Source organism: Polyodon spathula, chromosome 8 (genome assembly GCF_017654505.1).
Source record: "Polyodon spathula isolate WHYD16114869_AA chromosome 8, ASM1765450v1, whole genome shotgun sequence".
Lineage (NCBI taxonomy): Eukaryota > Metazoa > Chordata > Actinopteri > Acipenseriformes > Polyodontidae > Polyodon > Polyodon spathula.
Window position 1 is genome coordinate 40,487,381 of NC_054541.1, and position 27,605 is coordinate 40,514,985.

Below are 27,605 nucleotides of genomic sequence, written 5' to 3' on the forward strand. Positions count from 1 at the left end.
CCACAAGAATCAATTAAACAATACATCAGCAGAGAAAGGAAAATCTGTCATGCTAAAGTGAGCTCTAACAAATCATGCTGGGTTTTTTGGGGGCCTTGATTTTTTTCTGTTTTTTGGGAAGGTTTACACATTGATCAATTGATTGGTCATCCATAAAGCGATGCATTAAATATTATCAACCCCTTTGTCTTTTTGTTCCAAACACCATACTATTATTTCATATGCCTACCACTCAATATTATTCTCAAGTGTCACCCATGAAATAGCAGAGGTCAAGAGCTACTAGTTTAAAAACAGGTATATTTCAATAATTTGTTTTTACACAAGACTGGTTTTTCAGAGAGTGCGTACTACATATTACATTAGCTTAAATGAAAATATACGTAAAGAAGACTCCCTGACATTTTTCAGTTCAGAGTTGAAAGTGAAAAAAAAAAATGGAATTTCGCTCCATTGGTTAAAAAATAAAAGCTTATGCAATGAACTCACATGCTGAATTGTGCATTGAGCTGTGTTTCAAGTGGTATAGTACTAGTCAAAATCAGATAAAAAAGGTACTGAAAAGTCCAAATCTGAATTAGATTTGTAATGATAATCTAGCACCTCCCTGTTTCTTATCACAACTCCTCATGGCTTCATTGTCTGCTGCACGTAACTGTGTTGCGTTTAAAACACAGAATTTTAATTTCTACTGAGCGGATGAAATAGTTACACTTTTTTGATGTCTTTATGGTTCTGGAGCGGTTTAAGGAGGAATTTAAAAATTCACAGATAACTTTTTCCAACATTGACCGATAACCCCCCCCCACCCCCCAAAAAATTAACTTTGCTACAGTATTTTAGCACTTTCGGTCAATCCAACTAACGAGTAAACAACTACATAATTTTAAAATATAAGATTCAAAAGAGTTTCATAACAGGTGTAAATGTATACACTACCACCTTTTGACAGTATAAGATCACAATATGCTCTAAGGGAAGAAGCGATAGTTAAATCATTTCTGTTATTTGTTATTTTTAATGCATTTTTGTTCACAAAAAGTGTGATTTGATTTTGTTCATATAACAGGCACATGTAGATGCACATCTTTAATACATATACAGTGAACATTTTAAGAAAACAATACACTTTTAATATATATATTTTTACTAGGTGCAAGTTGCTAGTTAAACTCAAACACAACATGAACCTGATGACAAGCAGACAACTGTATTTATATAAAACTACATGCTCTCAATGTTACATTTAATCAGTGGTTTGTTTATTCTGGTGTTATTATTGTTGTGAGCCTGTAGCAATATAACAATGCTATTGCTGGCAGTGTGCCTATGTCCATTCCATACATGGTGCACCTCAACTTCAGAGGAATATTAAAAAACACTGTTCTTCGAACTTACTCCTAGTGATACAGACACAACCTCACTGGACGTTTAGAAGCATAATGCCAAGTCAAACACTAGATTAAGCCTTCCTGATCATGAAGAACATGCTGGAAAAATACCTAAAATATGGAAGAAAAATGAAATTCAAGCTCACCTGCAGTGGACGCTGTTTGTCGTTGCTCTTTGGAGATTTTAGTCCACTGCTTTGCTGTTGTAAAAGTAACTGCCTTGCTGCTTGTAGTGCCTGCAAAGAGAATACGAACAATATATAATACTTTTTATTTTTAAAAGCTCACTTCAAACTAAAATGTTTAGATTAACAACAACAGAAAAAATCTGGCTTCATAAAAATATTTTGTTACTTTTTCAATAACTGATATAGCTATAATGAATGATAAATAAAGTTAGTTTGCCCGACCTGCTCAACTGAAATGCCCACTCCTGTGCAAACTACCAGGTAATTTGCATATTCATAATATCAATATGAAGTAGAAGCAGAAGATTTTAAGTGTTACCAGAAGCTGTAATTAAATTTGACAAATCAATATCAGATTGTCTAAGAAGTGAATTAACTAGGATTTTACACCACAGAGCTGAAGTGCTTTACTTTCAATGCAAGCAGTTAAACCCTTATTCTGACATAAGTCTACTTTCTAAGCTTGATTACATTCCTGACCAGAAATATGATACTGATTATTTTCTGGATTGTTAAGTAAAACATCATTAAGCTTATCATCACCTTTTTTTTATATCCTATACTGATCAAAACACTTGATTTAAACTCTTGTTCTCATCCCATTTTTATTTACATTGGTAGATTTATGTACTACTGTATACATACATACCAAAAAAGTAGGACAGTATTGCATTATTTGGTTTACCTCACTTTGAAAATGTACTAACATTTAAAACCATCAAAAACCACTAGCATTGCAATTTTTAAAAAGTGTAATTTGTAGAGGCTTCCATTGAAACTGTGCATTTGCTTGTTAATGTAGAACTTTCATAAATATGTAGTCATATGAAATAACAGTTAAATCAATCATATTGTTTCCCCCCCGAAGATAAGAAGATTTAATATGATTTTTAGATACAATCAATAAACAACACACTATTAACATAGGACCAACTTTTTCAAGTGGTTATAAAGAAAATGACTTCGCTGTCAGCTATAGTTACTGTGCAATGTTTAGCTGTGGCAAGCAGTAAACAAGGTGACATATATTATACAATTTCTTGAAGAAAAGAAAAAAAAGACATCTGATTGAGAAAGGCACTTTTTTTGTTGAAATAAAGGGGTTGGTTTTTCTGGGACTAGTATCCATGACAACAGTTGATTTGACAAGATGTGCATATGGCATTACACTGCCAGCTGGTGTGAACAATGTTTGAACTACTGCATTGAGATGCTGAGCAAACAGAAAAAAAAGTTGCCACGTCTTAACCCTCAGGGAAGGCAGTCATCCCCTGATCAATTATGAAAAGACAGAGAGAGGGCTGCTATAGTCTGGCTCCAAGCAAGTTTTCAGAGTAGGCAGGCAGACACTGAAAACCAAAGTAAACAAACTGAATGCAGTGGCACTGTGTCTTAACAACATTGATTTGTCTCCCCAGAAAAGGATCTGGTACCAGTTTACTGAGCATACCCTTAACATTTGGAGACATTGCAAAAACAGCGCCTTCCTTGCACTTCCATTCTTTCTTCAGTAATCAGTCAGTTGAAACTTCAAAAAGGACAAACAGATAAAGACTTGAAGAACATTAGGGAAAAGCGATACTCGGTTCACAGGTTTTTAAAACCACAGTGCAGTGTTTTTCACGAGTACAAGCCTTTCCAATTATTATTATTTTTTTATATTGTTTACAGCTTGCTCTGTGTAACACTATATGAATAATATCAAAACAAGACTAGTGAGCACTTAAGCCTGTTCAAGGTGTCGTCCTAGCAGATTATACATTTTTTTCAGTTTATTTAATCTGTTTTTGGTTTTAGAAAGAAAAATGCAAATAAACTTGGACTAGTGCTTTAGAAACAAGAATTTTTTTTTTTTTTTGCTAAATGAACTTGAATGCTTATCCAGCCATATTAACAGTTCAGCAAAACTTGCACAATAAGCATTGTCTTTACTTTTAACACCTAAAATAACTGTTCAGAAGGTAGAATATCTTGAATTTATTAGGATTAACATTACAGCTCACCTTAAAAAAAACAAACTAGGTTCAGAATCTGGAAACAATAAAATTGTGATATATTATTATATCAATCTGTGTACTTGCCAATAGCCAGATATCCCCCTCAGTCGCTTCAGCACACGGGTTTTGTTATTCCTGTGACAGTGGATGGTACAAAAACAGGATATGAAGCAGGTTCAAAGTATATAGACTTAAAATGTGGAATGGAATAAAGGAGCATATCAAAAATGTTATGCAGACAAGTACATTTTGACAAGTGGAGCATACAGTACTGAATGATACATACATTAAATGGGGATTTTTTTTTTCTTTGTGTGTTACAAGCACATGTACTACAGGCCTTTGAAAACTACTGTATGTGCCTGTATTCTTACAAGATACTTCAATTCTTACGCACATTATTTGGAAGTCCTTCTATAGACATGGACTCTTGTCAAAAGCCTACGGTATCGAAGCAACATTTTATTAACATAAAAAATGTACACTTCAATGAACGATTGTTATATTTTGAGGAAGCATTTGCGATCTGCTGCAAGTTCCACTCAAATGCATCTAAGTCCGCTAAGTCTGTTGCCAATGAGCTAGTGAAGGTTTTCTCCCTGGTGGGGATTCCCAAAGAGATACTAACCGATCAAGGCACCAATTTTATGTCCCGACTAATCCGCGGAACATGTAAGCTTTTGGGAATTAAGACCATTAGGACCTTGGTGTTTCATCCTCAGACCGACGGTTTGGTGGAACGCCTTAATAAGACCCTTAAGAACATGTTGCGCAGATTTATTCGTAGTGATGTGCGTTACTGGGACCAGCTGATTCCTCCCCTTCTCTTTGCGATCAAAGCACAGATGTATACACATTTTGCTGTTGACATTTACTCTGAGATCTGTTTTAAATGACCCGCTGCTCGAGGATTGTTCTCTTTAAGTAGCTACAGTCTGCTGAGTTCCAAAACAGCACATTTGGGTTACATTTAGGAAGCACTTGCTTAATCAAGCAATCCTACTGCTAGTGAAAAAAAAAAAAAAAAAAAAAAAAAAAAAAAAAACATTGTTATATCCATATGGTTCCAGCACCAGAATAATGTTTAAATATATATGTTTCAATTTACAATTCATTTGCTATAAAATGAGTGATAATCACTCAAATTAGCACTACAAACATAACTAGCCTTATTTTCTTATGTTTTTGCTTGTTTTTTTCCCCTAAACTTGTATTTAAAATACCAGAATATCCCAAATTTAAGTAGTTGCTGAGCTGCTTCATGATACCTAATAATTAATATGTTGTACAGTTGTTCAGTCTCACTAATGGTACAGTGTACATACAATCAGACCATGTGAAATACAGAGAAGTTTCTAGGGTGCAGGAGTTTATTTATAGTTGTTTTATATATTTGAAATTCCACAAAAAACAAGTAGAGGGCCAAAATATGTTAAGCACAATAAAAGGGGGAGCTGTAATAAAGCTAACAAGAGATAAGGACATTGATTTTAAAGCATTAAGGCCACTACCAGACACAATGCGATTTTTCATCAGGCGACAAGATGCTTTCGGAGAGACATGACCACCCACCTGAAGCGACACAGACGCGATGTGACACTGTGGAAAACTGCCAGATCCCATAAGTCTATGTATATACACTGTTTTAAAAGGGTGTATTTTAAGAGCTCAAAATCACTACAACACAAACATAAAACTAGTAAAACTGCTATTGACAAGACAATCAAAACTGGCAAATATTCGTCAACATGACGTGGAAATCATAAGCGTCTTCTGTGACAGTATTTCAACGAACGTGGCAATAAATCCTACATTCCAGACACATCCCGTTCCTTTGAAATGGACTCTCATATATTAGCTTTCATCTCTGTATCTTTATAACTGCGATGTCCTTTCTCATAAAGCTCTGGGTATTTTTCCACGGCAAGCACTATTTTTTCCTCTGTCATTTTGGACACTGCTTCACCCTGGTGGACACCGTGCATTGACGCTGTTCTCCGATTGCTCAATTCCCAAGTTGTCGCACGAAGAAACAGCAAACAGGATTCAATCGTATTTACCTCACATTGCTCCAGTGTCGCCCTGGTGTTACCCCCATGTCGTCTGGGGTGTGAAATATATTTATAAAAAGTATAGGTAAGGTTGTGCCGATATATTATAATTTTCATACCGTGGTGATAACATAAATATGTATTGTATGTTGTTCTCAATACTGCCTCGTTCGTAAAATTGCATTGTTAATAAAAATAAAGAAAGAAAATAATAGCAAAGCGTAACATCATGCTGGCTGCAACCACCAACATTCAAGCTTTTTCTTACTCCCTCTGCTGCTTGTTACATCCAAACGAACATACAGAATGTGGATTACGTTTCCAGTCTAAGACATGCCCTGCCCCAATGTCAGACACACAAACATGCATTCAGCTGACAGCAGCAGCAGGAAAAACAACATCCAGGCACAAAGTAACAGCGGCCTTATTCTAAACCTCCACAAAGTTCTCTGGGGCGCTACAATGTTTTAACATGGCATGGTATGAATGAAGGATGTTTTATAACTTGTCTTATTTTATTAACTATGTTTATTTTAGGACTAGTGACGATGCTGACGATATATATAAAAAAAGTCCACATTTTCCAATATCTTGATATAGAATAATATTGAATATTGGCACAACCCTAAGTATAGGTTCTATTAATTTTGTCGCATCATGTCTGGTGTGTAGCGGCCTTTAGTTAGCACTTTCTTAACTGAATTCTCACTTAGTTGTCCAACCCACAACTAATCAGAACAGAATATTAACTCTCGGGGTCGCCGCTTCAAGCCTGGCCCCCGCCCTGTTACACCAAGCTTGTCTTTAAAGTCATATAAGCATTTGAACTTTGGTTCAAATCCTGTACACAAAACAGTGTTGAGCTTTTTTTTTCCCCCATCCCTACAGGAAAAGTAAATAAACGTTACTTAAAATTAGATTACATTTATGCCAAGCATTGAAGAATATGGTTGTTTAACCTTAAACCTGTTGTGTTCTGAGCATTCAAACAAAAAATGACTTCTATGCCATTAATATCTTCAATGTATAAACAGCACAGTATGACACATTCTTGAGAGCTGAAGGCTACAAAATCTCTCTGTGTAACATAAATAACAAGGCACTCAGAAGCATGTTTGATGTTGATATTCATTGCAGAGAAAAACACTGCAGATCAGGCTTCTTATAAAAATAGATTCAGCCCAAATGGATCTGCAGTAATTGGTTTCAGAAAGCGAGGTCAGGAGAAATATGATACAAGCAACTATTATGTGAAATGGGGAGAAACGAGAATGTTTACACAGGCACTCCCCAGTAACGTTAATAGCAGTGCACAGAGCACTGAATAAAATAAAAAAAAAATAAAGGAACAGGCTACAGTTTTTGTTTGATACACTCCAGTTTTTGTTTGATATAATATATAATATATATATGATATATATATATATATATATATATATATATATATATATATATATATATATAAGATTGTCAAAGTTTTTGTTATATGCTACGGCAAGTACGTTCACATTCGATATGTAAGTTCCCCGCTTTTGTTCGTACTTATATGAAAGTACATTAAAACATGTAGGGCTGTTTTTGCTTAGTTATGGGCTCAATACCTGTTCACGACAAAGTAAAATGAAAATTAAAAATTAGATGTTATCATGGGTAGGTCAACTGCATTAAACCCATTATCTATAAACTAATATTGTCTTATTAAATTAAAATTATATTATGTTGTGTTTCATTGGTGAAAAAAAAAAAAAAACCCTACATTTTTAGAGACACTTGGTTTAGCATGAACCCCTCGGAAATACATTCCAATAGAATGTCATGTGATAAATGCATTTTCCAGAGGAGATTAAGACAGTGTACTTGTGAATGAGATTTAGATAATGTCATTAATAGGAAGTGTGAAAACTAAACAAGTCATATCCATACACATCTAGTGTAGTGAGATTACAGTACCATACACCCGGCGTCCCAGCCTGCCACAATATCTTGCATACACTGCTGTTAAACAAGAACTTGTCAGCTGGAACACTTCCAACACAGTTGACAGGCCAGACATGTCAGACTCAAGCTTATCTCAGCGGCAGGGAAAACAAAAAACAACACTTTATCATCAAGCGATGCGAGTCATATGCTACAAAAACACGGCATAAACAGTTTAAGCTGTACAAACAAACAAGCTGATTACATTCAGCCAGCAAACCCCACACTGATACTTCACACCAAGATATTTTCACAAATATACAAACATTATCGTTTACATAACTGATACAAAATAATTAATTCTTTATAATAATGGTACCAGAACATGTACATTTTTTTTATTTTTTATCATGCAAGTATTAAACACGCGGTAACACTAGCTACTAACAGCAATGAAGTAAAAAAACACTAAATGGCAATTAAACCAAAGGGCACTGAATACATTTGTAGGTACACGTGTGATCAGATAATAATCCATGTTGCTAAAATATTGAATTGCATTAACTCTTTCAACTCTGCAGGAGCAACTATGAGAAGTCTTGATTACTGCCTTCCAGAAAAGATAACAATTTAAAACAGCAGACCTCTCTGGCATTAAAGGAAAGGTAACTTGATTCAAAACAGACCATTTTACTAATCAAAAATGCCATTTACCTTAAGCCTATCCACTAGTTATTTTGGCGTAGTCTTTCTCTAAAGTTACTTACCCTAGGAATATATGTTAATTATTATGACACTATCCTTATAACATTGGTTAAATAATAAGCTAAATGACAGCTGCTGCTTTGACATTTTATGCAGTGTTATACACTAAATAATAACAGTGTTTTTCTTATTTGGCTCTTTTTAAAAGCCACTACAATTATAGTGACACCAAAATTCAAAATGTATCGTATGACTGGTAATTAAACAGTTAAAATGTTCTACATGTTCAACTGTAGTGTTTTTTTTTTTTAAATGGCATAGTCAAACTATGATAATGCTCCTATTTTTTATATAATACAGAACTTGTGGAGGGTAATAAATTACAATTAAATATCCATGCCACTATCAAGAATGGCCGTCCCGAAAGCAAATGAGTGTGATAGTGCTGAATGTCATATCAGATTTCAAAAGCCTTGTAATTAGCTTGCAGTTAAAACCTTGGAAGCGTTACAATATTTATTTATTTGTTTATTATCTATTGAAGTTCAATGCAAAAAGCCTTTGCTTAGATTCTATCACTTTAATTTCTGTAGGGGTCAGTACCTTTTTCAACTGATTATTTTCTTCACTGATTAAGCCAGAGACACTGTACAGTTCTTGACACACGTCTACACTCAATATTGAGTTTCTCACTGGGACAAACACTGTAGAAACAATGGAACTTACTGTTCACAAAATAACACAATCTCATGCAGTGACTTAGTCAGGGGACAAGCTGACAATATAGTATGAAGTGGTACTCAGTACTGTTCCTGATCACTAAAGGCTAGACCACTATCTGTAATGACCAATGTGCCAGAATGCAATCTCTACAACCCGCCAACTGGCCACATAAGGCCATATTACCATGTGTTGACATACACAGAGGTAATGCTGACAATACACCATCTGGGCTGACTAACTAGTCTGCTGACACTTACCCATGCAGTGATATACCCAAGGACCATAACTGGGTGTATTTTGGAACTCCTGTTCCTGTTTGTGTTAAAATATTCCCAGATTAATCAATCAGTCGGTTATAAGCTTGTCTGTGAGGGACAATTATTTAAGGTGACCAATGCAGTATTGTTCTTGTATACCAGATTATGAAATGCAAAAGCATGTATGTATTTTCAAGTTTGAACACTGCAGAAGAGCTTATCAACATTTCTATTTTAATTAACAGTTTTGTAAAACAAGTACAGGTATTCAAGTCTGTTTAAAAAAAAAAAAAGTAAATGTTACTTTAAAGCAGGACAACACCTCCACTTAAACTATTCAAAATGTGAACCCTTATTCACTGATCCTGTGTGTCTGTCTGTTACACTCTACACGATGAATATGATAACGGTCTTGAAGTTTCATCTTCTCTTCTCCAAACATTTATAATAAACCACTGGTTTTCCTATAGACTTTTCAGGTTGCATATTTACAAGACCCTTGTGTGCACTAGTTTTCATAAGTATTGGTTAAGTAATGGGAACTTATTTTGACAACAGAATACACATCCACAGTTAAAGGGGTGGGGGTCCTCCAAAAATGAGAGAACATTTTATTAGAACTCAATAAATCAACAGCATTTGCATTGTAGGAATGTCCTGTCGAGAAACTCACCCAGTCAAGTTCACAGCAAGAAAATATAAACTAACCAGGAGGAACAATGGTCTTCTGTGTGCTACTACTTCAACTGGTGCCACGACTGAGCACTGGAAAAGAGTTTCACTCACATTGTTTATTGATTTTCTAGATTAAGAATCCCAGGGAGAGAATTGTAACAGACAACCATAAAATTATTTTTGGTGTGCTTATTTGCCTTTCCCTTGCATCTATTTGGCCTGTGCCTGTAGACAATTATGCTTTCCAGCCTAGACTCAGGTGCTAATAATGAAGGACAAATAGAATCATATGTGTAAACTTCCCCTTCTGATGAAAATTTATATTAACTTTCTGCCACTGTAAACAGAACTGCATAGCTCAGCCTCCCTGATGAATTGGTGATGAATTCAGTCATTTATAGCCAGGAATCTGTGCATTTATGAGAAAAGATGAAAACCGTCTGTATTGTGTAACTTTGCACTTTTTCAACAACAAAAAGAAAAAGTTCATCACTAAAAGTGTGTAAATTTCAGTTCAAATACCAGATCTCTGCATGCCTGTCAGTACGAGCAAAAAGAACTGGTGCCAATGTAAACAAGTCAAACAGAGCAGGGTGCTGTGTTATCAGTACAAATGCAAACGTATACACTTTCAGCCTCCTAAAAAAAAAGTTATGAATATTTTTACAATACAACAGAATCTTTGTTATACACCAGGAGGGATAGTTTTACAGCTGTTTAAGGGAATAAAATACCTATTCGTCCCAGACCATTGCAGTTCACCTAAATCAGTTTACATTTGTATACACCACAAAGTGAGAATGTTTAAACAATTACACACATTATATATATATATATATATATATATATATATATATATATATATATATATATATATATATATATATATATACACACACACACACACACACACACACACACACACACACACACTGTATATTATATTATTATTATTTGTGTATTTCTTGACATGCATGTATTTAAGCACACATCCACATTCATTCATCATAAAAGAAAAAAATAAATAAAATTAGATATCCTTGGAACTTACCTTCTCAGTACAGTACATTTTTCAATATTCATCATCTACATTCATTTATCTGCAACATGTATTGCTGTATGCTGTATTTCATTATACTGTTCTGATTTGGTAATATAACTGGTAAGGGGTGCAGTGGATTATGAAGAGTGAAAATTCAGCAAAACTAAAAAAAATGGTGTAGTTGATATTTAAATTCAGGTTTTTTTTGTTCTGAGAAGCTTAGGAAATAGAAATAGGGTTAATTTCTTATCTTAAATTACTGGAATGTGTACTCCCTGTCTGGTTACTTGTCTACGGCTAAGAAACAAAACAACCAATAGCTTGATAATATGGTACTACAGTCCACATTATAAATAAAAAAATACATAAAATAAAATAAAACTTTGAATATGCTTGCAATAAATAAATACATTTCAGCTGTGTTCAATGTTTAAGTATAATCTGTATAGTATGCAGCCTATTGCATAAAACAAAACTTATTTATGCCATTAATTAATGGTAACCATTAACACGTGATGCTTCACAACTGTTCTCATCTGATAACATCAAAGCCCAATCATGTAATCCAATATCCTGCCTATTAACCATAGTGTTGTTTTACTCTTTATGCATGATCATAGAAGTCTCCTACTCCCTTAGATTTAAAATACTGGAAGCACCTGTTTGAGATGAGGATGTTGACCCTAACATTGCCCTTCTGTGCCTCCAGAATGTAACTAAAAGTTAATTAGCCTTTAGGTGCATATTTCAGCTGTACACCACTATGATGCCCCAGCTGTAGGTCAGTTGTATTTGTCTGCCTCTTTATGGCTCACTCATGGTGTTTTGGTTTAGAATTTAGATTACCTACATTCCCAAAGCTGCTTTACGGCACGGCATTGTTATATATATATATATATATATATATATATATATATATATATATATATATATATATATATATATATATATATATATATATATATATATTTATTTAGTAGAATCTCAGTTCCAGAGGGTTACCACCAGTTTTTACAAAAGTAAACGTTATGCATCGTAGCCATGTAGCATATATACATTTACCATAACAGTATCCCAATACTTTCTGTATTACTGTATTATGGCCGGTCTTGCTATGTAAACCGAATCCCTGACATCAGTTATGTAATATATACAAGTTGTATATCCCTGTTGCAAGTCAACTTTAGATGCAATGGGTTAAGACTATATGAGCTATTCTGGAAAATGTCCTGGCAGCCCATACTGACCCTGCTCCTTATTGACAGCGTTACAGCAGGGGCTTCTATTTTTTGTTCCCCAACAGTAATCCAGACACATACACACATCCTATATATATATACGTTTGTGAACCCCTTATGATTTTCACATATTTCAAACCTAAAATATTATTAGATCTTAATCGAGTTCCTAATAATAGATAAAGATAACCTGATTAAACAAATGACACAAGAACATGATAGTTTTCAACATTTATTTATCCACAATGATTCAACATTCAAAATCCATGTGTGAAAAAGTAACTGGTGGCACCTCCTTGAGCAGAAATGACTTCAACTAAGCATTTCCTGTAACTGTAGAATCTTCTGATACAATGCAAAGTTCACGGTTGTATCAATGATGGCAAGCCGTCCAGGTCCTGAGGTAGCAAAGCAGCCCCAAACCATCACACTCCCACCACCATGCTTGACGGTTGGGATGAGGTTCTTATGTTTGAACGCGGTATTTGGTTTTCGCCAAACATAACATTTCTCATTGAGGCCAAAAAGTTCTACCTTTGACTCTTCTGTCCAGAGAACATTGTTCCAGAAGTCTTGTGGATCATCTGTGTGTTCTTTGACAAACTTCAGACGGGCAGCTATGTTCTTTTTAGAGAGCAGTGGTTTCCTCCTGGCTATCCTTCCATGAACACCATTCTTGTTCAGTATTTTTCTGATAGTTGAGTCATGAACACTCACATTAGCCAAGGTGAGAGTGGCCTGCAGATCCCTGGATGTTACTCTGGAGTTCTTTGTGACTTCCTTGATGATTTTCCGGTTTGTTCTTGGAGAGATTTTGGTAGGATGACCGCTCCTAGATAGAGTGACTGTGGACTTGAACTTTCTCCATTTGTAGATTAACAGTGGATTGGTGGAGGCCCAAATCATTAGACATGGTTTTGTAATGCTTTCTAGACTGATGAGCATCAATAACTGTTTTTCTGAGGTCCTCAGAGATTTTTTCTGATCGTGGCATTATGTGTTTCCACACACCTGTATAGTGAAGACCAAACTCACGAAGTTTCTTATATAGTATCTTTATACATAATGGGGCCTCCCAAACTCACCCCTGAATATCTACCTAATTATTTAAAACACCTGATTCTAATTTGTCGTTCCAGAATATCCCATAAATACTTGATTGGGTTCAGATCTGGTGACTGAGAAGGCCATGACATATGGATAACATCAGTGTCATGCTCATCAAACCATTGGGCGACCACACACGCTCTGTGGATGAGGGCACTGTCATCCTGGAAGACACCCCGGCAGGAAAGAAATGTTACAACATGGGCTGAAGATGATCACTCAGTACCATTAACCTTGCCTTCTAAGGGGAATGGCTGCACCCAAACCATGCCAGGAAATAACATTACGGAACTACCAGAACCCTTCACTGTTGGAACCAAACACTCAGTACTGTAGAGTTCTTTAGGTTGGCGCCACACGTGCACTCGTCCATTTGTCAAGAACATGGTGAAGGATGATTCATCTGACTATATCACATTTCTCTACTGCTCGGTAGTCCACTGCCTGTGATCTTTGAACCACTGGACTCGCAAACGTGAAATGCCAGGTGTGATGAGCGGTTTGTTTCCCACTCTATGGAGTTCTCAGTGGACCGTTTTTGATGAAACTGGCTGCTCGCGCCCCAGGTTGAAATATTCTGTCAATTGATCTGCAGTTGCTTTTCTGTTTTGCCTTGCACTTCGAATTAATGCACGGATATCATGATCCTGGAGTATGCGCTTCCGCCCACTGTTGCTCTTTGCTGATGATGTCTTTCCCTTGGAGTTCCATGCCGACATCACCTTAGATACCGTTGCTTGTGAAACATCAGCAAGTTCAGCTGTCTTGGTCACTGAAGCTCCTGCCAAATGCGCCCCAACAATCACCCCTCTTTCAAAGTCACTGAATGCTAGCCATTACAGGCAACCAGGCCTGTCCAGCATTTTTATACATGACCCTAAATATGCTGGGATGTTATTTGCTTAATTAACGCATGAGCCACACCTGTGTGGAAGCTCTTGCTTTCAATATACTTGGTGTCCCTCCTTTACCCAGGTGGTTCCATTTTCTTGTCCACTATGTGTGTGTTTTATGTGTATAATATATATATATATATATATATATATATATATATATATATATATATATATATATATATATATATATATATATATATATATATATATATATTACCATAAATACATAGCTTTGAAAGAACCATAACCAAGTTATCTGCAGAACTTTGAAGCTTCCAGCATTATTGGTTTGGAAGCTAAAAAAAAAAATGTAATAAAAATAAAACTGGACTGTATTGTTTGTACACAGAGATACTGATGACAAAAAAAATTCAATGTGTAGGTAAACAAAATGTGCATCGATGCCCTTGATTCTGAGGTCTTGTTTTTGACACACTGTTTTGTATGTGTAAATCAAGTGCACGGGGTGCATGATCTTTTTTTGCAAAATGCTCAGTTCTACCAAAGATCAGAGGAAGTTAATAGATTCTACATTTCTAACTGTAGGGACAATGCATCTTAGTCCATGTTTCACTGCTTATGAGGTTGCATACCTTTCCACGATACACTTTATCTCTAAGTTGTCTGTGAATATTCCAATTATGCTGTGTGCATGACCTTTTAGTAAGCTATAGAAGATACAGTTATCTTCTCTTCTGACAAGCAGCATCTATCAATCAACATTTTTTCAGCAATTTATTTAAAGCAGAAACCAGCTCCTGAGGCTAGTGAACCGCAACAGTAGCCCAGTGAATTTGATTAGGGAACGCTGTGCATGGCTTAGGTGAGAAATGAAAGATGCAGAGCCCCAATGATAAAGATGTTCAGGAATGAGTAAATGCATCTGGAAATGGCTAAATATATTAAATAATTGTTAAGGATGATTGACTGCGATGCATTTTCACAAACAAAAAGCATTTCAGCATAATCCAATTACATTTATTAATAATATTTTAGCTTGAATAAAGTGAATATAATAGCAATATTTTGCAACATTTTGTTTTTTGATCCAGGGACTAATCTACATCTCATTGAATCAAGAATGTAAATTCATGAGCAATGCTTCTTTTTCAATTTCATGCTGAAGTAGCTCAAGTTAGTGGATGTAATTTCTCCTAACAAGAAAATGTATCGTTGTGCTCACTTAGCTGGTTCTTCTGAGAAGCTGTATTTTGCATTTTATTTTGTGAAAGGGTAAGGCTTTGATAAATGTTTCAAAAGCATGATCAGTCTCAAGCAATTTAGACACAGACAGCCATTACTTCTCGCTAACTTTAATCTTTTACTCAGATACAAATCTGCAATAGAAAGATATTAGATACACATATAAATACAGAAAAAAAAGATCTGCAAACAAAACTAGTAAATTTAGAACCAAGTATTAAAACAAGTAATTTTAAAGGCACTGTACTGTATTTTGACTATGATTGTCAAGAGTTTTCTTTTACATTTTTGTAAACAGATTTATTTTACTACAAAACTAGCAGTAGACTTGTCAGGAGTTTACAATGCAGATTGTTGCACGCTCATTAGATTGAGAAGATGCTTTCTGTAACTGCCCCCTTTTTAATCCAACATCAAAAAGTGAAGTCCACCAATCACTCTCTTCCCCCATAACACATGCTGATATTTCATGCTGTTGGAACCTTTCCCGTTTTGGAATTCAGTCTGGTTTCCGCCGATTCTCAAAACATCTTAATACAAACCACATGAAGGAACAGTGAAAAAAAAAAAAAAAAAAAAAAACATTCAATCTGCATTCCAAAACAATTTGAAAATAAAATGCAGTATCACAGGAAAACGTACAAACACAGTACACAGCTTACTAGTCCTTTCTCAAAAGGTGCATCAGACAGGTTTAAGTGCTTGATATGCCCAGCTGGTGTTCTTTCTTTCTTGGGCCCTAATGTTTAAAGATATAAGGGTAGACAATAAGAAATGACAGACATGGAAACAGAACAAGAATATATGTTCATTCCCATCACTGAATGAACCAAAACCAAAGGCTCAACCAAGTTAAGTGACATCTTGTCTTCAAAAACCCTCTGGTGTATTTAGAGTAAAAAAAACCTGCTTATTTATCAGGTTTTGTAAAGCTCTTGCTAACGGGCAGCTGTCTTTTTTTCTGTATTTTAAAGCAGCAGGCTTTACTACTTTTAAATGCTTTTATTTTTTATTTCTATCAAACATCACTACGATGCCTTTTCTCAGCTTAAAATAGACAACATTGATATACAGTGTATTGGTCTGCTGACTTAATGGGATATAGTCACAAAACACAGCACAAAACTGGGCTGAGAACCAGTTAAGTTACTGCTATTGTTTTTGCCATGTATACAATTATTGTACAAAATGGCAAACCACGTAAGGAACGCCACTGCAATGTTATGATCCACATGTATTCCATGGTGACAGATTTACTGTAATGTAAATATTTATGAATTAACACATAAACTAAAACAGGGATTATATTTCGATTAAATTCACTAGATTATTTTGAAAAAAAAAAAGACACCACCTATTTTAAAATTAACAAATCAAATATGGATTCTTAAAAAAAAAAAAAAAAAAAAAAAAAAAAAGGAGTACACTACAGACCGCCACATGTGTTATACAGAGATTCTCATGAGAAGATCAATGCTTTGTGTTCTCTGTAACTAAGGTCTAGCACTCCTTGGGTGTGTATGCCTAGCTGCTAGTGCTCACTTGATATCCCATGGGTGGGTTGTGGACAGCTTGAACTAAGTCAGCTTCCTGCTGGTCTAGGAGAGACTTGGCCAGACATTCTCGAAAGGAACTAGAATTCTGAAACTAATAAGGACAACTTGAGACTCCTTACAGACACCCAAATCAAACAGCATAGTAATTATGAGCTGTTAACTACCAGATGTGTTTTTTTTTTTTTCATTTTCAAAAAAAAAAAAAAAAAAATACAAAAAAAAAAAAAATGTGATGTTGATTTGGAGTATATATAGTTTACACACACACACACACACACTTTAAATGCAGGTATTATGTGTGTTTTATCCTCAGTTGTGGTGTCCCCCCCCAAAAAAAAACAAACAAAAAAAAAAAACATTATCGTGATCTTGTACCATTCTGTTATCTGAAGACTGAACACAAACCTGAGACATGGAGAAAAAATTGTGACAACATAACAGTGTTAAAAAACAGAAGTCAAGTGTCTTGACTTTCAATCTGTCTCATAAAGTAATTACCCCTGTCAGAAGAGTCAAATGCTCACAAAATTACAGCAAACATACACTACCGCCATTAGCTTGTCTTGAAATATGGGTCCCCTGCTGCCATTTTGACCAGCAGTCAAATGTTACATGAAAACTGCACAAGGAATGATGAGCCTCAGCAAACTATATATCCTTTATAATCAATTCATTCCTTTCTGGCTAGCAGAGAGCTATCACTAAAGGAGGTGGCAGTGAAACAACTGAGCCCCAAGAGAACATTAAAATTGCTAGTTTATATACTAGTTTAGGATTTTTTGTATGAAAAATGAGCTGATAGTTCTACTGATGGAGAGCATAATCTGTTTCATACTGTATGGATATGAAAATTGTTTGACAAATAGTTGTTGGGCCATTCCATGTCGACGCAACCAATGACTCGCACTCAGTGACAAGCAAGCAGGAATATACGAGGTACAGTATGCTTTCCCTTCCAAACACACACTGTCAGAAGGCATAGGTTTTAATAACTATTCAATATAATGTACCTGTGCGACATATCAGGTTGAAGGAATGTGAAGGAATGGATGAAGGAATGGATTTGGGAAAAATAATGTTATATTTTAAAATCAAACACTGTTCACTGAACTGAATAACTTTTGATGTCTCATGGGCTGGTGCCTGGCTAAAATAATAAATAAAATGAAACAAAAAATACAGAACAAAAATTATGAAATTCAGTTTTACATTAAAAAATATGCAAGAGAGACAATTTACTACATTAATGCATTACCCTATATACCCTATATGCATATGGGCTATATATATATATATATATAATATATATATATATATATATAAAAATTTCAGAAAAATAAATAAAACAGCAAATAACCCCTTTTTAAAAGGGTTTAGTAACTAATCAGTCTCAAATGCTAATGTATAGAATTCTCATTGCTTCCTAGACTGTGTCCTTATTCCCAAGCACACTGTGATTGATACAAGTTAAAGCAAAAGTCTAGTTTTGGAAGCACTTCAAAACAAGGCAAATTCCACAAGAGACAAGGCTACTGCCTAAAACATTACAGCGATATGACCTTCTGACCATATATTTTTTTTAATGTGCATCTTAGAGCCACTTTCTGACTCCTGTCATTTTCTGAGATTAATAAAAACATTACCAAAGGACACTAAAATGCTTTTTTCACCAGTTGCCTCTGTAACCAGATTCACCTTATTTCAATATTTGTTACACAAAAAAAACAAAAAAAAAAAACACAACAACACACACTGTAACCTTAGGCAAGGCATTTTAGTTCCTGATCTGTTCCCATTCATCTTTAAACCACAGAGCAACTGAAATATTAGACATGCTTGTTAAATGCATAACACTCCAAAGCTGCCTCCTAGCTGAGCCTGCCTCTTAGTTGTCAGCTTAAGACCACCAGCATATACATACAAAGAACTTTATAAAAATGAAAAGCCAGTGTACTAAATGGATATCCAAGAACCAGTGTGATTCAAGTACAGCCTTGACTTTCTCTTTTTGTTGTTATAAATAGTGGTTTGGTTAATAGGCAACCAACAGCAAGAAGAGGTTCTTTAACATAGAGCATATAACTGTTCATTGGAAACAGAAATGGCATTGTGTATATGGACACCGCTACTGAGCAGCTTTAGCACTTTCAAGCTACAAGTGGTTTTTAAACCGTAGTCATAGAACAATGATGAGATTAAGAGTCAGCTTTATGGACTGCTACAATTAGATCTGGTCACCACTTACATAAAAAGCATGCCCAAGTTGTTGTTGCTAATTTAACATTAACACATTACTCTACAAGCACACTTGTACATCCCATTGTCTTTACCAATCAGATATTGTATGAAAGCATACCTTCTGTACTGGTTATTACAAGTCAAAATACCATATTAGGGTTAATGCATGAAATATATGTATCAATTAAACTAGCTATAATGTAGTTTTATTCTGCACTGTGTTTTGCTCAAATTCCATTTATGTTCAAGGGGGAGTCTGGACACTCAGTCAGAAATGGAACACATTAAAACGAACATAAAAGGAAATGAGTTGTGAAGCTGGAATTGATCCTGTGCAGGAGTTTAAGACCAATTTACAATTACATGTGGATCGCTCACAATTAGAACAATGACCCAAACAAATACTTGCATTTTAAATGGGCTTTTAGAAAGCAGAAATACCTTAGTCTACAAGAGAACATATAAATCCATACAATAAATAATTACTGGTAGATGGCTTTCACAACTACTACTTGTAGTTTCAGTGCACAGACATGCATGTGACTTAGTCTAATAACTTACTCTGGTTGTGAGATGGCTTGCAGTACACGTTAACAATCCAGTGGGTATTAACCCAAATGTAACTTTGGGTCTTGTTTAAAGGGAAAAGGCAGAGAAACATGACAGGATTTTCAGGTGAGCTAAAAAGGGCTGAAAAAGCCGAAGGCCTGGCTGTAACTGATAAACAGAGAAACTTTACCACTCCTGAATTTAAAATGATTAAGACTTTTTCGTGCATTTAGCCAAAAGCAAAGTCGATTGTAAACAGGGTATCAGGTCCCTTCACATTCCTTTGGGGCACATATTCAGGGAGGGTAGTCCGCACAGATGAAAAACACACCAAACTACTGCAGAATTAAAGATTACCACATGGGGTGTTTAACATTTTATAATCAAGACCTTATTTCTGCAGCCAGATTTCTTCCATTTATGGTATGTTTTCACCTGCAGTGCTCCAGAACTGCACCTGCCTTGTGCACAACAATGCTGATTAATTCAGGCATGAAATGGTCATAAGTGTTTGTTTCCAGCAGATTTCACTTCTCTTTCAAGCTAGAGCTTGACATTTTATAAAATCTCTGGAGACCACACAGTGAAATGGAGTTGCTGAAGGACTGCACTGTAAATTCCATGAAACCATGTAATATGTCTTAACACAGATGGACACACCATGGTAAAATCATGGAGGATGATAATAGAATAATACCATCTGTTTTGTCTGGGGATAGGAATGTACAGCTACACTGTCATTCATATCATATATCTTTAGTGTCATCGTGGAGTAGACGACAACTCTATATGTCAGACCAAATGTACTACACTTTGGGGAATGACTGAAGAAAATGAAAAATGTTAACTGTTTAAAAATATACTGTTATAAATAAACAGGGAATGCTTTAAAAAGAAAAGAACAATATATCTGCACAGTCCACCTCACTTAAATGTATGTCGTTTAAGAGTATTTGCCACCTAAGTGTATTGTACTCCAAAATCCAAAACCCTTACCAATGCTGCATCATTATATTTACCCCGTTTACGTGTAATATTGTATGTGTAAGTGGCAATACATCTGATATAGTTAACTGAGCATGTGCATTGTAAAACAGGCACGGACACTGTGTCAGGAACCTGAATACTTTTAACACATTCCCGCACTAAAATGATTGCAAAAAATGAAACTGAAATACTATTCATTAAGAGACTGTAAAGGACTATGACATGCTAAAATGAACACAGCATTTGCTAAAGGTATGGCAATAATGATTTCTGTTCAATTTTCTGGTAGGCTAAAATTACATGTAGATGTGTAAAGAGACTATGAATGAATACCATTATCAGAATGGCAAATTGTCTGCAACATACCTACAGCATTTACGTAACCATTATTTCCATTTAATTTATTCAAGAAAAGGGGGTATTTTGTGACTGTGCATCACTGTTCATTGCATTGTTTACCATTTACTGTACATTTAAATAAAATGTTATAAAAATTGATGGTTCTGTGTTTTCTTATTCAAGTAAAACAAATGACTGTTGGTCTCAATTAGGTGAAGCCTGTAGTAAACAATTAGGAATGTAGAGTAATGCATTTTGTTACCGGTACAGTTACCATATAAAGTGATGTATAAGTCGCACCGGTGTAGAAGCCCCCCCCCCCCCCCCCACCTTTTTTTTTTTTTTTTTTTTTTTGAGACAATACAACAATTTCAGGGAAAAACCTATAGGTCACACCGATGTATAAGTCACTCCCACTTTTTAAGGTCCCCCTAAAAATACCTAGAAAATACTTATACAAAGGTTTTTACAGTATATTTTATAATAGGAATTGGGATCTCAGATTACCAACCCTCTTAAGTGTACACTATGCTTAACTGTATAAATAGTTGTGAAAAATACACTTTAGATGGTTAGATTGATGTAAGTAAATACACATATAAATACAAAAACCTCTCAGAATATGAAATAATGAAACTGTTCAGAAATATTATTTTCTGTCAACATAGTTTTTATGCATGTTTTACAGCAGGATGCTGAGCAATAGCTTTCTTCACAAAATAGTTAATATTTTAAAATCCTTTATTAAAAATTTAAACCAGATGTAATATGTTTTATTTACATAATTCAGTAATAAAATCTTAACCTGCAAGATAAAACTAATGAGGTTCTTTGTGTATGAGTGTGAATGCCATCTCCTTTTGCTATCTGCGCAGCGTAAAACGATGATTATGGTTCCTAAATTATGCTCAAGGGCAAATAAAAATTTGCATGAGAGTTTTGCTTGATGAGCTGGATTCTATAAAGACAATACCACACAGTGTAACTTTTAATTTTGCATATTCTCCCTAAAGACTGTGGAGTATATGAAATTTAAGAAATCTAGGAACTTGGCAAGCTGCTACCAATTGAACAATGTATCTTCCTAACTGACATTAATTAAAACTCCCAGTGGCCTCCTAAACACCTGACAAATACAATAAACGTTGCATACAGTACGTGTAGCGTGTGCTAACAGTTGATGTTGCCCATGATTAGTGCCTTTAAAAGCCAAGATTGTTACGAAAACCAGCAAGCCACAAGCGTCCCTATTACTATTCAGCCTATGACTTACTACTGTACCAGTTGGATTTATAGGCAAACATTCATAAAACGTTGTTTTAATGCAATAATGTAGCATTTCATGTGTAGCAATAATGTAGCATTTCATGTGTAGCTACAATTGACAGATACATTTTGTAAATTCAGCTATTGCACAAAAGGCAACAATAATAAGGAAACAAATCAATAATATAGAAAATTCAGCTAAAGATGTCAACCTGGCCTGCAGTAGCACGAGGACAAATTTTGTCATTCCCATTTAGCACAGTAGAGGTAGGGCCGCAAATCACACTTCAGCAAGTAAGAAAACAGAAATCTGCATTTTAAATTTTTTATATATATATATATATATATACACACACACACGCACACAGTACTGTGCAAAAGTTTTAGGCAGGTGTGAAAAAATGCTGTAAAGTAAGAATGCTTTCAAAAATAGTCATGCTAATAGATTATATTTATCAATTAACTAAATGCAAAGTGAGTGAACAGAAGAAAAATCTAAATAAAATCCATATTTGGTGTGACTGCCCTTTGCCTTCAAAACAGCATCAATTCTTCTAGGTACACTTGCACAAAGTCAGGGATTTTGTAGGCATATAGTCAGGTGTATGATTAAACAATTATACCAAACAGGTGCTAATGATCATCAATTCAATATGTAGGTTGAAACACAATCATTAACTGAAACAGAAACAGCTGTGTAGGAGGAATAAAACTGGGTGAGGAACAGCCAAACTCAGCTAACAAGGTGAGGTTGCTGAAGACAGTTTACTGTCAAAAGTCATACACCACGGCAAGACAGCACAGAAACAAGACACAAGGTAGTTATACTGCATCAGCAAGGTCTCTCCCAGGCAGAAGTTTCAAGGCAGACAGGGGTTTCCAGATGTGCTGTCCAAGCTCTTTTGAAGAAGCACAAAGAAACGGGCAACATTGAGGACCGTAGACGCAGTGGTCGGCCAAGGAAACTTACTGCAGCAGATGAAAGACACATCATGCTTACTTCCCTTCGCAATCGGAAGATGTCCAGCAATGCCATCAGCTCAGAATTGGCAGAAAACAGTGGGACCCTGGTACACCCATCTACTGTCCGGAGAAGTCTGGTCAGAAGTGGCCTTCATGGAAGACTTGCGGCCAAAAAGCCGTACCTCCGACGTGGAAACAAGGCCAAGCGACTCAACTATGCACGAAAACAAAGGAACTGCAGTGCAGAAAAATGGCAGCAGGTGCTCTGGACTGATGAGTCAAAATTTGAAATATTTGGCTGTAGCAGAAGGCAGTTTGTTCGCCGAAGGGCTGGAGAGCGGTACACAAATGAGTGTCTGCAGGCAACAGTGAAGCATGGTGGAGGTTCCTTGCAAGTTTGGGGCTGCATTTCTGCAAACGGAGTTGGGGATTTGGTCAGAATTAATGGTCTCCTCAATGCTGAGAAGTACAGGCAGATACTTATCTATCATGCAATACCATCAGGGTGGAATCGGATTGGCCCCAAATTTATTCTGCAGCATGACAACAACCCCAAACATACAACGAAAGTCATTAAGAACTATCTTCAGCGTAAAAAAGAACAAGGAGTCCTGGAAGTGATGGTATGGCCCCCACAGAGCCCTGATCTCAACATCATCGAGTCTGTCTGGGATTACATGAAGAGAGAGAAGCAACTGAGGCTGCCTAAATCCACAGAAGAACTGTGGTTAGTTCTCCAAGATGTTTGGGCCAACCTACCTGCCAGGTTCCTTCAAAAACTGTGTGCAAGTGTACCTAGAAGAATTGATGCTGTTTTGAAGGCAAAGGATGGTCACACCAAGTATTGATTTAATGTAGATTTTTCTTCTGTTCACTCACTTTGCATTTTGTTAATTGATAAATATAAACTATTAACATGTCTATTTTTGAAAGCATTCTTACTTTACAGCATTTTTTCACACCTGCCTAAAACTTTTGCACAGTACTGTATATATATATATATATATATATATATATATATATATATATATATATATATATATATATATATATATATATATATAGATATAGATATAGATATATATGTATGTGACACACTAGCTTTTCACATGTCCAAAATTTTGCGTCCCATCCATCAGATACTAAATGATCAGTTGTTAACACATAAAGGCTAACAAACTTCAGGGATGTGCATTTTTATACATTTTTATGAACATTAAAACGCTATGCTATATCATAGTTTAAACAATATTTGTCAGTGTATAGATATGCATATGAATACCAACACACTCTGTCCGTTTCTAAATTCCTTACCAGTTTTTCTCTTTTTTTTTTTTTTTTTTCCCCACAGTACCGCCGCAAAAATAAATAAATAAATAAATAAACTGAACAGCAGCAGTAATAAATGACAATAGTATTAGACTTAGGAGTTGAAAACTCAAGTAAAAAAATAATTAAAAAAAAAAAAAAAACGGTTATACCGGTCCAAGAAAAAGCCATTAACCCTCTGCGGTCCTATATTGGACCAGGTCTGACATCATCAAAAAGACGTCAAGCACAGGTCTGTAGTCTTTTTCTACGGAAAAGGCAGAGAAAACCTTTTAATGGCAGAGTGAGATGGATAGGATCAGAAATAAGCCAAAAAAAAAAAAAAAAGGCCCGTGTTTGAGCAATACACATAGCCGCTGCACCACAGAGATAACATGGACACAAACAAACAACATAGCTGCTTCCGCATCCAGTGCTCAAAGAATATCACTGACATTTGCATAGATTTTTTAGATATTATAGTAATAAAATAATGACTTGGATAGCATTACTGAGGAGTTTGGTGATAAAACAAGTGATCAGGAGAGGATTTATCGGTATGCATGACTATGAAGAGGTATGTGAAAAATACAGTGAACATGGGATGGGGCTTGGCTGGAGATGAAGTACTGAGTGTCCTTTTGCGATGCTGTGCCTTTTAAACCCGTTTTACTCTGAAAAAAAATTAAACAGTGCGTGTAAAATAAACAGCGCGTGTGAAAATAAATTGGACATGACGCGCCTGACAAGTGCTGAATAAATGGACCACGAAGGGTTAAACGGCACAACTACATAATGATCATAGTTAATAATAGTACTATCAGTATTAAACCATTTTAGGATGTTTAAAAACTGAGAGAAATTTCATGCTCTGAAGCACTCCAAAGAGATTAGTGGGACGCTGTTTCATAGCGTCAGATTGAGTTTACGAACGCACCGTAAAGTATATACTAACAGTAGACCGTTCCCATGACAACGAGACAGGATTCTAAGCAGTGTTTGTTGCCTTCATTTTGTAAATTTATTTAGTTAAACCTTTATTTAACCTGGTAGGTCAATTAAGAACAAATTCTCATTTGCAATGATGACCTGGCCAAGAGACAAACAATGTTACAGCATGACAGAAAGTGCACAAAATATGAAAAAAAAACATGGACACAAACAAATTAAACAAATGCATGTACATCACAGATTTAAAAAAAAAAATATGGCAAGTACAGGAGTCAGTCAATAGTGAGTCAAGGTGGCAATTAAAAACACCCTCAGAAACAGTAGGGCAGTTTTAGTTTCATTTTCATGTGTTTTCATCTTTTTCTGCATTCCAATAACAGCATCGCCATGTCTGTGTCTTTTAAGCGAAGATTCTTAAATCTGTACATCTGCGTGTATATGAATTTTTTTGCCCAGCAGCTTTTTCACACACACTACAGTACACCTTGCCGTCTCGATAAACAAGCTACGGGTACTTCATCTCCCGTTCATAAAGAACGTATAAGAACGTATTTTTCTTTTGCGTTTTTCTGCATTACCACTGCTTGCAACTGCTTTCTGTCTTTGGTTACTGTAGTACAGTCTCCGGCTAAGAGAAACCCCCTCGGGAATCAAGCGAAGGGTTCTCCAAGACGGAGTTGACCACCAGACACAGTATGAATCAGTAAATAACTATGTATTACTTATCATGATGCACGTGCATCAACATTTGACATGAACTGAACAAGCATGTGTATGGTAATAAACTACAATAACAAAATAAGACAAACTAAAGTTAATAAACTGTCAAACTAAATTGACTCCACCCCTACACACATCAAAAAAATGCAACAGCAATATATAAAAGTCATGCACATTATTTAGCAACGGTGAAGCAACCCACCAAAATCGGAAACATCGAATTGCTCAACGACTTGCGTCTGATTTCAGTTTTTTTCAAGAGCTCAAACAATTTCCAACTTTTTGTAGCATGAGAAACGGCGACACATCGTTTTGTTTACATGCCATTATATAGCAATGAGGTGCACTTGTGGAAATCAAAATACAAAACAAGTCAATGATATGATTTAATAAACTAATCAGTGTGCCACAACACACTCTCGCTTTTGAAAAGACTGAATAAACCATTATAATTTTAATTTGATGATAATTAATTATCAGGTTACAAAACAATACTGTATCCATTGTGAACAAATCACTATAGGATTCCTTTTAAGCAACGTTCCTGTTCCTTTAGCCAGAGCATTTACAATAGGAAAAATCAGTTTCACCCAAAGTGTGTTTCCTCAAGCGAAGTGTTCTCTTAGGAGGTGCCGCGGAGACTACTGTACATATACTGTCAGAATCCGCTAACTGCTTAACAAAAAAACTTCCCATTGACAACTAGCGCCAGAAACATCTAAAAGTAAATAAACTTTTTAATATAATTCTGTTTAAGCCAAATAATATTTTTAAACAAGCAAGTATTTTACAGTCATTTTACTGCAGTGTAATAGATTACCACGGATATGCATGTCTGTGTCCCTTTCCCATTCTGTACATCCCATGAACGCCAGACAAAACATTTTTCCGTCCAATGGAAAATTTTGCGTTACTCTCTGTGTGTGTGTTATATATATATATATATATATATATATATATATTATATATATTATATATATATATATATATATATATATATATATATATCCGTATCTAATGAGGGGCATGTTATAGTCCATTCAACATCAGCTAACGTTTCGACGTTAATAGCAAAGCTGATTGTAAATTTATTTATGATATATGATTGAGCACAAACTACTGTTTGAAATTTGCCTGCTGAAGCGAGGAGGCACGTCTTGATATATATATTATATATATATATATATATATATATATATATATATATATATATATATATATATATATATATATATAGATATAGAGAGAGAGAGAGAGAGAGAGAGAGAGAGAGAGAGAGAGAGAGAGAGAGAGAGAGAGAGAGAGAGAGAGAGAGAGAGATCTATATATATATACTAG

At 35.4% G+C, this 27,605-nt stretch overlaps 1 protein-coding gene across 4 annotated transcripts in view; it reads right to left on the minus strand.

Annotated features, from left to right (window-relative positions):
- Positions 1-27,605, minus strand: part of LOC121319955 (forkhead box protein P2-like) — a 136,460-nt gene that overhangs the window by 40,269 nt on the left and 68,586 nt on the right. For 3 of the 4 annotated variants that reach the window (XM_041257959.1, XM_041257958.1, XM_041257960.1), the window contains exon 3: positions 1,538-1,627. The gene's annotated coding sequence lies outside the window, so the exon portion shown is untranslated. Of the gene's footprint in view, positions 1-1,537; positions 1,628-27,605 lie in introns of those variants that run through there. The other variant, XM_041257961.1, reaches the window with a different exon arrangement.